General features: G+C 32.0%; 2 long non-coding RNA genes across 2 annotated transcripts; both read right to left on the reverse strand.

The window, feature by feature from the left end:
- Nucleotides 1–118: 118 nt before the first annotated feature.
- On the reverse strand, nt 119–1302 carry LOC149482228 (uncharacterized). The gene is made up of 3 exons (XR_016316685.1): nt 1107–1302; nt 879–944; nt 119–210 (listed from the first exon to the last, which is right to left on the reverse strand). It is a non-coding gene; the product is annotated as an uncharacterized LOC149482228 (long non-coding RNA).
- Nucleotides 1303–2236: 934 nt separating this feature from the next.
- On the reverse strand, nt 2237–3212 carry LOC149482229 (uncharacterized). The gene is made up of 3 exons (XR_016316655.1): nt 3025–3212; nt 2479–2523; nt 2237–2398 (listed from the first exon to the last, which is right to left on the reverse strand). It is a non-coding gene; the product is annotated as an uncharacterized LOC149482229 (long non-coding RNA).
- Between the last annotated feature and the right edge of the window lie 6170 nt (nt 3213–9382).

A 9382-nucleotide genomic window follows, 5' to 3' on the forward strand; every position in this document is an offset into this window, starting at 1 on the left:
TATTGTGTTAGGAAATTATTAGCGCTGAAAACAATAGATATAAATAATAATACTGGTAATACATTTTATATAAAAGGCCTTGTGAAATAAATGATAACTTCGATAAAATATTCCCATTTTTATAATTGACTAGTGACTATAATAAAAAATATTCTAGCTAAATACTCCTTTCACCACAGCTACTGCGACGCTTTCTATGGCTTCAGCAGCCTGAAAATGATTAAAAAGATATGGTTAGATTGTTACTTACTTGGTGTCTAGTTAAATTCAAAAGTTTTTTTTTTTATTTTAACTGACATTAATTCTTTGTTATATTATCTATATAACAGTTATATAGGTAAGCCAAGAGTATAACAACCACAATTTGGCGAAAGTCTTTTGCCTTTAGAAGATAAAGCATAGTTCACCTCATGAAGTGGTTAACTAGTATTAATTGTGGCGTTGACGAAGTTCATTCTCGAAGAGCTAGGTGTCAAATAACCAGCTAAATAAGTACAGTATCGCATACTAAAATTGTTCGGCCATGTTTCGCAAAGGACTGTGACGTCCATAGTTCGAAGTAATTAGACTGTCTATCTTTGATAGTACGTTTTATTACTTATAGTGCAGGGTGTGGAGAGCACTAGATTTTGCGGACGGTCATCCTTGCGGTGGGCCGACCAGATAAAAAGTTAGACGTGCGCTACACGAGTGTAGCAGGATGTCAGGGAACAGAGAAAGATGGCGAAATATTGTTAAGCAGGTTACATAGGTACCTATGCTTCTGATGTCAGATGCAACACGACAAAGAAGAAGGAGAAAGTTCTGAAATCTTCCTATTTTATAGCATCGGATATTGAAATATTAACGTTTTTTATAAATATAGTATCTCTACTTACGTCTTTCAGAGCTTCGACAAATCCCAGAGGTATATCTATAAACATCCTTCCTAGACTTGAGAGAGCCTAAAATAAACATAAGATTATTAGTTATAGGACGATAATTATTTTAAAGTACCTAAATACCATTAAAAGAGATATAAGTATCTAATAAAATTAAAAGTTCTATTAGTTACTGACACAATGTCTATATATTTTTTAATTAATATTAAAACAAATGATATTTACCCCATGAGGCCCATAATACTCTTTGTTTCCTGAGTCTGGTGCAGCGCTCTCATTTCCAGAACAACATACGACTACTAAAAAAGTTAAAAGTATCAATATACTCGAATCCATGTCTACCAAACAATGAAGCAATCTGTTACCGTGCCTTCTTTTTAAGTCAATGCTTGGTTTTTTTCATTGTAATGGATAACCTCCTTTACCGTAAATAATGTGGCTGCCTTAGAAGGTCTATAGTATAATTTTGTGGCACGTACATCTTAAAAGTAATTACTGATTATTATGAAAAAATATTGTTTTATGGAGTATCTTTGTGTGTTAATATAAAAATTAGTACTGTTGATATTTTACTAAGAAATTGCTGTTTTCACGCCGTCCGCCGCGGCTTCGTAGGGATTTGGTTAAGTAATAAACTGCATATTATAGCCGACGTAAATGTATACTTTTCTTTACACTGCTTGAAATGCTTACAGCGAAGTGTGTGCTTCTGGTGTATTCTAGGATTTAAATGAATATGATGAATGTGTATCTCTGGGAAATACCTAGCAGAAACAAATAATATCGATTTCCAAATTATTAGGTTTGTACAATGTACATGCATAAAAATTGAATTAACTAAAATGTAATCCTATGGCATTCAATGAAATTTTATTTTTCATATAATTTAGAATGTATTTTGTATTATACTAGCTTTTCGCCCGCGGCTTCGCCCGCTTTGTCTAAAACCTAATAAATTATATACTAAAACCTTCCTCTTGAATCACTATATCTATTAAAAAAACCGCGTCAAAATCCGTTGCGTAGTTTTAAAGATTTAAGCATACAAAGGAACATAGGGACAGAGAAAGCGACTTTGTTTTATACTATGTAGGTAGGTAGTGAAGACAAAAAAAATACTTATCATTTTAAATGTTTCAATTTTCTTTTTAATCAAATATGTAATCATTCTAATGAAGATTTTTAATGATTATTAATTGTGAAACATAGGCAACAGAACATGCAATGACTGAATTATTTTTAATTTAAAAAATAATAATTATCATTTTTATTAAAAAAATGAGCTTTCATTTTATTAGCCCCTACAGAGCTGTAGTGACCGATGGTGTATAGGAAATTAAATAAGAATACTATAATAACAATAAAATATAACTTTATTACACACTTATGACAATGATTATTCCTGTATACATAATACTTATACTACCTACATCTATTATATATAACATCATTTTACAACATTCACTGTTTTTTGTCATTTTCTCCATTCAGAATAAATCCATAAATCCTTTTGTAATCTGAAAACAAAATAATAATATTAGAGGAAAATTGGCAAGAGGAGTGTTATGAAAAAATAAAAGAAAATTGTAACACTTACATCTGCACAAGCTTTTCGCATATGCTCAAAGATGTCTTTTATAATCTGAAACATTAAGGGACAATTATTAATTAACATACGTAATTAAATACTTAATAAATACATGTTCATAATTAGGTATTCATTATGAGAGGACAGAGGAGCTGTTTGTAGAATGGCGCCGACCGAATCAACTGCAGGTCATCATTAGAATGTTGGAATACTAATGACTCATATAATATTTGAGAGAAATTTATTTAAAATCGCCTTCAATGCTACGATAATTATTTCTTTAACTAATTTGTGTGTGTGTACCAGGCATGAGCCTAGCGCTGGTTTTCAACTAGAACACATGGTACAGAAGATGTATGTTTTTTAGTTTTTCAAAAAACTTATAAAAACGATTTGAATTGAAACCGACCGATGCAAATAGATTATTAATTAAAGAATTGTATGTATTTTGACAGACTAATGAAATAGTGAGATGAAGATAAGGTAGTACATAATTATGAACTTGAAGAACTGAAGGAACGAAACTGTATAAAATATGTTCTAAATTGTACGCACATCTGGTTTATTGGGAGCTGCAGTCGTTGTTGGCGATGGTGTAGTGCTTGGATTGGCTGAAGCTGCTGTAGTTGACGGGGCCGCCGTGGTGTCAGCACACCAAGATGCAACCACAAACATCGCCAATACCAGCAAGAGCAAACTAAAGCGTGACATTCTTTTAACGATTCACAACTGTTAACATATTTTGCCAGCTCATTTTTCTTATATATAGTCTTTTTGATAGCCGTTACGATAGCATTGTACGATTGACGTCTGAAACAAAACATAAGGTGTGTTGTCTTTTCTTTCGTAATGAGATGCTAATTTATTTTCAGAGGCGATAGCGTCGGTTCCTTTTTACAGAAATTATGAATATTCATTGTTTGGTCAATGAGTTAATAATGTGTTCTTGAGTTTGCGGAGTAAAATAGAATGTTTACTTCAACATTTTGTTGTGCGCAATCGGAAATAAACGTGTCCAATTTTGAGTGATATTGCCCTTGTATCCCACAAAAGAAATGTCAACGTCTTTGTTTTGGATATTTCGAAAGAACCTTACGTGAAGAGATTGAGCGTGAAAAAAAAATGTTTTACAAGCTTTTCTGAAAAATTACGTTATAGTTTTTTTAATTACTTAAGTGGTATAATTCAGCTAAAATAAATAAGTACAATAACAATGCTATATCTTTGAAGCTTTTAACTAACGAGTGCTGCGGACACTACAACTGTAGGTAATAATGTATGTAACAATACATGATAAATGATTACGCATATTATAATGAACTGTGTTACATATTAATTACTTAAACGTCGTTGAAGCACAAGCAAATGTATTAATTTCATGAATGTTATTAATAAATTATTTTAAAATATTGTTTTAAAACTATAGAAATGCATATTGCATATTATCAATAGGTACCTAGGTATACTGAATTTCCTTGTTAACAATATTGTACTTATGAAATGGAAGTAAGTCACTTAAGTGGCTGGTAAATTTATTCTATACGATTATTTTACGATGTATAATATGATTTTAAATTATCGAAGATAGAGAAAGGAGCGAAATTATAGATTGGTATCTATAAAAAAAAATCGCGTCACTACAAAGGAAAGGTCTTATTTAAATATATTCATACAGCGATTTACTTTATTTTACAATTTTCATAAAAGCTTCATTGTAATACGAATAGAAACTACCCCACTTAATTATTAGAAGGCCACAATATAATATTAAAATTGTCTAAATTATTTGCGTTTAAAAGTCCTTATCTAAAGTACATCTGTTCAGTGTTCAGTGCTATGAATCGGAAAGAATTGTCAATAATTTTTTCATACATAAAAGGCTTCACATTGTCGGATAAAACACGCTGAAGCAGCCTTTGACCTTTTTAAACTTGACATGATGCCTTTGTGAATCAACCGTGGGCCGTAAACCTTTTTGCTTCTAAATATTATAATGTTTATGCATAGTCACTTATATTCTTTTGCATGTAATAGGGGCTTTTTAATGTACTTCCAGCCTTTGACCATATACTCGTATATCCATTTAATGTTAAGTGGTGTTGTTACCTCCATGGCAGCATAAGTGCTTGAACGTAGTGGTTACACTAATTTTAATGATGTACACAATGAACCACGATGATGATATAACTAAAGGTACCGTTTTATTTTGTGTAAGTGATAGATGTAGTTGTAATAACAACAAAACACCGATCATTCTATTGAGACTCATTGAAGTGTATGAACTTATGCATAATTAAATATATTGATTTAATTTTAAAGTGTTATTACTTATTAGTGTATTTGCATCCATTTTTTAAATTTGAGCTAAAGAAATAAGCGAACAAATTTTTAAAACCCAAGTTCAAATGTCAGGTATCTCAAACGAGTGAAACTTGGAAAAGTGTCAAGTTTTCACCACCTAAGCATGTTTGTATCCGGTATTCGGTACTCCAGGTGCGGTATATATGTAACATCGCAATTTAAATGCGGAAGCTTCGCGGGCTTACGCCTCTTTCACAGACTTCAAATTTGCGTTAACATGAACTGAGTGCACTACATTTCTGCGTAGAGCGAAAAGTGGACTAACAAGTCTTTCATGTAGCGAGCAATGTACTGAAACTGGATTTAAATCTTACCTGGTTGGACGTGTATTAGATTTAGCTATTATTCCACAATGTTAGCGCATCCGCATTCGGCGAGACGAGCCCCGTGCGAGTCAGCCCGCTTGCAACGGATTATCGTCTTATAAGATGCGCACCAAAAAATATATTTTTTATTACCTTCATTTTATTTAATGCCCAAGTATGTAAAAAGATATGCCTACTTAAAGTCCATAATTTTAAGAATTTTATTTTCTATAATTCTTAAATTTTGTAGATTTTATGTATTGAGATAAAATATAACATAAACATCATAAAAACTTTAATAGAAAAGTAATGGTACCTATACATAAAATAATATCTAGTTAATAATTATTTTAAATTTACATTTCCAGCCTTTTATTTTGAAGTAAGTAAGTATCATTGCTTGATTTTTACATATTATACGGAAAAAGTATAAACATAATAATCTTTTTACATACGGAGAATCATCAATTCGTGGGTACATGTTGACGTCACGATGCTAATAATAATTGATGAACGCAAAGAAATACAATCTGATAAGCTCCTTGATGTACGTTTCAAAATAAAATACACAGCTTTTAATATTTTTTTATAGGTAATAAATGTCGCTCGCTCCAAAAAAAAATCTCAAAATTATCATTCGGGTTTTCCTGTGACTTATTCTGAATGACTGTAATATCACTGCAGATTAATGAAAATCTCCGGATTGGTTAATCTCTGAGTTGGTTAATTTACTGCAATCCCAAAATAATATTTATAATTAGGTACTTACATTATTACCTATGTTACCTTTTATAAGAATGTACTTCAAACCAAATAAAACATTTCGTCGAAAATACTGTGATACTTTATAATCCCTCGTTCAACCAAGTCCGACCCAAGTCAAAAATAATTAAATTCGTTTTGGAAATGCAAAATCTAAAAGCAAATTATCGTTATGAACAGTACGGTAAGTTTAATCCCGTCGGATGGCGGCGGTCGCAGTCAGTATATGGCCCCTCGCCTACTTAGGCAAACCGTAACACAATTTGAGCAGCAACCCCAGGAAGCTCGGGGAAATTCTACTTGCCTTATCCTTTCACGTAGAAAATTAAATGTCTCACGGTAATATCCGCGGCCGTGGCGTTGCTTTTGGCAGTTGATCTATTGTCTGCCGCACCACCGAGATAGACTCGGCGAACACAAATAATTATATTCTTAAAAGCTTTCCTTCTACCTAAATAAATAAAATCCGAATGGTTAGTGCGAATAAGAATTTAAATTTCTTATTTTTACACTAACATTTGCTTTACATCTATTAGACTCGCCGAGTAGATTAAAATAATAAGAGAACAAAACAGCTCATTTCATCCCTTTTTCTTTATTAACATAAAATAAAGAGCTTTTTTCAGCGCTAAGAAGTTTTATTGTTCTGTCGTCGCTTTCCCCTTAAATTCTTTTTAATTTGCAAATGAGTCACACCTTCTTAATTACGCAACGAGCACTGAATAAATTACGACGTCAAATATCTTTTTTTACATTTAAAGGCTTAAGATTTCAGGAAAATTTATTTTCAATTTATGGCATTTATTTTTAAATCCATTCCCAAGCGGTATTGATTACGCGACAAGCGAGAGGATTGTTTGAAACGCCAATCTTAACTCAATTATCCTTTGTAGAACTTTTGCTGTAGCCATTTAAAGCATTTCACTTCGTACTCACTAACGCAGTAAAGACTAAAAGGTAGTCTCAGGTAAAAACAGCTAAAGATACTTTAAGAACATCAAAGGAACGTTTTATTCTATTTGTGTTCTTCGCTCACCGCACCGGGTTATGATGCACTGCGGATGCTGCATTTGCATAAAAGCGTCCATTATCCACAGCTTCAGCCAAATAAAAAAATCAATAGCTGCTCAGACGTATGTATAGGCACTACAGCCCCATCGTAATCATCAGTATTATACTCGAGAGCGCGTGAATGGGCTCCGTCTCTATGTGCGCCATTAATGAATGCGTTTACATTCACATCATATTCATGGAGTTGATTGAACTTGCTACACATTATCTGTGCTATAAAGCGATACTAATTTGAGTACCTATTTGAAAGACTTTAATTTTTAAGGCATTTGCCATAATTTTTCCTACCTGTTTGTATAAAAATGGAAATCATTTTGCGAACATAATCTATTTTTACAATAAGCCAATTTTCACCCTGAACCCGACCACGCTATTTTAGTATCATTCATCAATACAAGTTTTAATCAAAAACCATAACTAACTTGTTATTTCACCGCTTCATTTTACTCAACATAATTTATATTGGACTTAAAGGGCCTGTCATAAATTTTTAATGAGAGAGTTATTTAGGTTTCTAATGTTCAAGTTTTATTAGTTATACATTTATTATATTTGATTTAAAATGATTAATGTTCCTTTATTCAAAAACTACATAAAATAGTACCAATACATTCAGTATCGTCTTTAAAATATATCGTTAAATGCTAAACATACATTTTGTGAGATAGTACAAAGGGAAGGCAGACTAAGTGAAATTAGTGAATTGTAAGATAGGCCGGGCCGGCACCTGTTCCGGCCGCGGCTCTGGCTCAGCAATCTGAATCCAACGACGACACATTTATTCTTTATTACGACCACGAAAAATGCGATTTTAACAACTTTTATACTTGTGTATGTTTGAAAGTTTAAATTAATAATTCTTATCACTTCTAACAATAAGAAATTTATTTCATCCATCGAGTGCAATTAGTTTTGGTATAAGCCGGAGCCTTATACCAAAAAATTTTGTTATTTGGCAAATTTATTTTGCAAACCAAAAAGAACATTCATTGCTGTGCATACCTTTCGTAATTTAATTTACTCATGACTAAACTAAAATGAATAAAAATTATACCTATTGTTTGCTCTATTCATAACATAACGAATACAAAACATTTTTAATTTTTATTCCTTTGATCGGAAAAAATAAAATTGTGTCCAAAATATATTAAACGAATTGTAGCTCCTTCCCAAGAGTGATGCTAAAACCATGACAGCGCTTACTCCCCCCAGGAATTCTCCATTTAACGGGTTAAAAAGGATTTGAAGAGGTAAATGAGGATGCAATGTACAAAAAATGTTAATCTAGGATTTAAATTATAATTGTAAAATAAGCATGAAAGTAATGTTAGTAGATAGCCATTAGTTAGTACAAATTATGAGAACAAAACAGGCAATGTTTTGCAAATGCATAAACAAGCAAAACTAAATAAGTCACACGAAACATAAGTTAGGAGTTGATCGTGATCTGAACTCAATACACTAATAGTGAAGATAGAGACACTCGCAATGAGTTCTATCGTAGATGCCTCTCTGCACGTAATCTTTTGCATATCAACTGAATTTCAAAATTGCGTCGCCGCGGGAAGCTTGCCAAAATTCACAATGCAAATGTTAATACGAAGGATATTCTTCTTGGACTTAAATAACGGCTTTATATTAAAATTCATAAGATTTTTGGGCTATTGACGTATCTTGTATATATTTTAAATTACCTAAACAACTTAGATGAAATATTTTATGTTGTACCTATTTGTTTTCTTTTCATATGATTCTGTAATTTTTCTACTACACTTTATAACTTTCAGGTATACTTTTTAAGTCTTTTAAGGTTTCAATTATAATAAAAGCGATCATTTATAATTTGTACAATAAACAGAACAATTAACAAAAACAAAAGGTAAATCATAAAACGCGAGTGCAAGAGCCCATTCTTATACTGTTGCGGTTACGACCCTCGACGTCTGCGGCTATTAACTTAATTTCAATTTTCAATCCGACATTTTTCTTTGAATACATTTCGTTACCGTTGATTGGATTATTCATTCTAACTATGAAAGCGACCTAGATTGAAATTGCGGACATTTTGACGGAATTGAGATATAATTCGCGTATACTTCGGTCAATTATTGGTTTAGTGAAAGTTTCCTTGATTATAATTAGGTTAAATCAAAAAACAAAACATTCTTTTATACACGAATTTTTAAATTTGAACAAAAACGTTTTTATGCTAATGTGTACTCCTTCAAAAAATTGTATTTGTTAGGTATACATTTGCACTGCTATCAGATTACCAGTTAATGCCTAGGGCATAAATTCGATAATACCTAATAACTCCCAGGTAACTTTTTTATTTATATCGAAGGTTGTAATTGAAATATCTTGATTTATCTCTTGCTGAGGTGGTTCGGATAGAGTACCGGACAAGCCGGCAG

The sequence above is a fragment of the Colias philodice genome, chromosome 15, assembly GCF_061535455.1.
Source record: "Colias philodice isolate Cphi_HAF_F1 chromosome 15, ilColPhil1 Martin Lab GWU primary, whole genome shotgun sequence".
Classification (NCBI taxonomy): domain Eukaryota; kingdom Metazoa; phylum Arthropoda; class Insecta; order Lepidoptera; family Pieridae; genus Colias; species Colias philodice.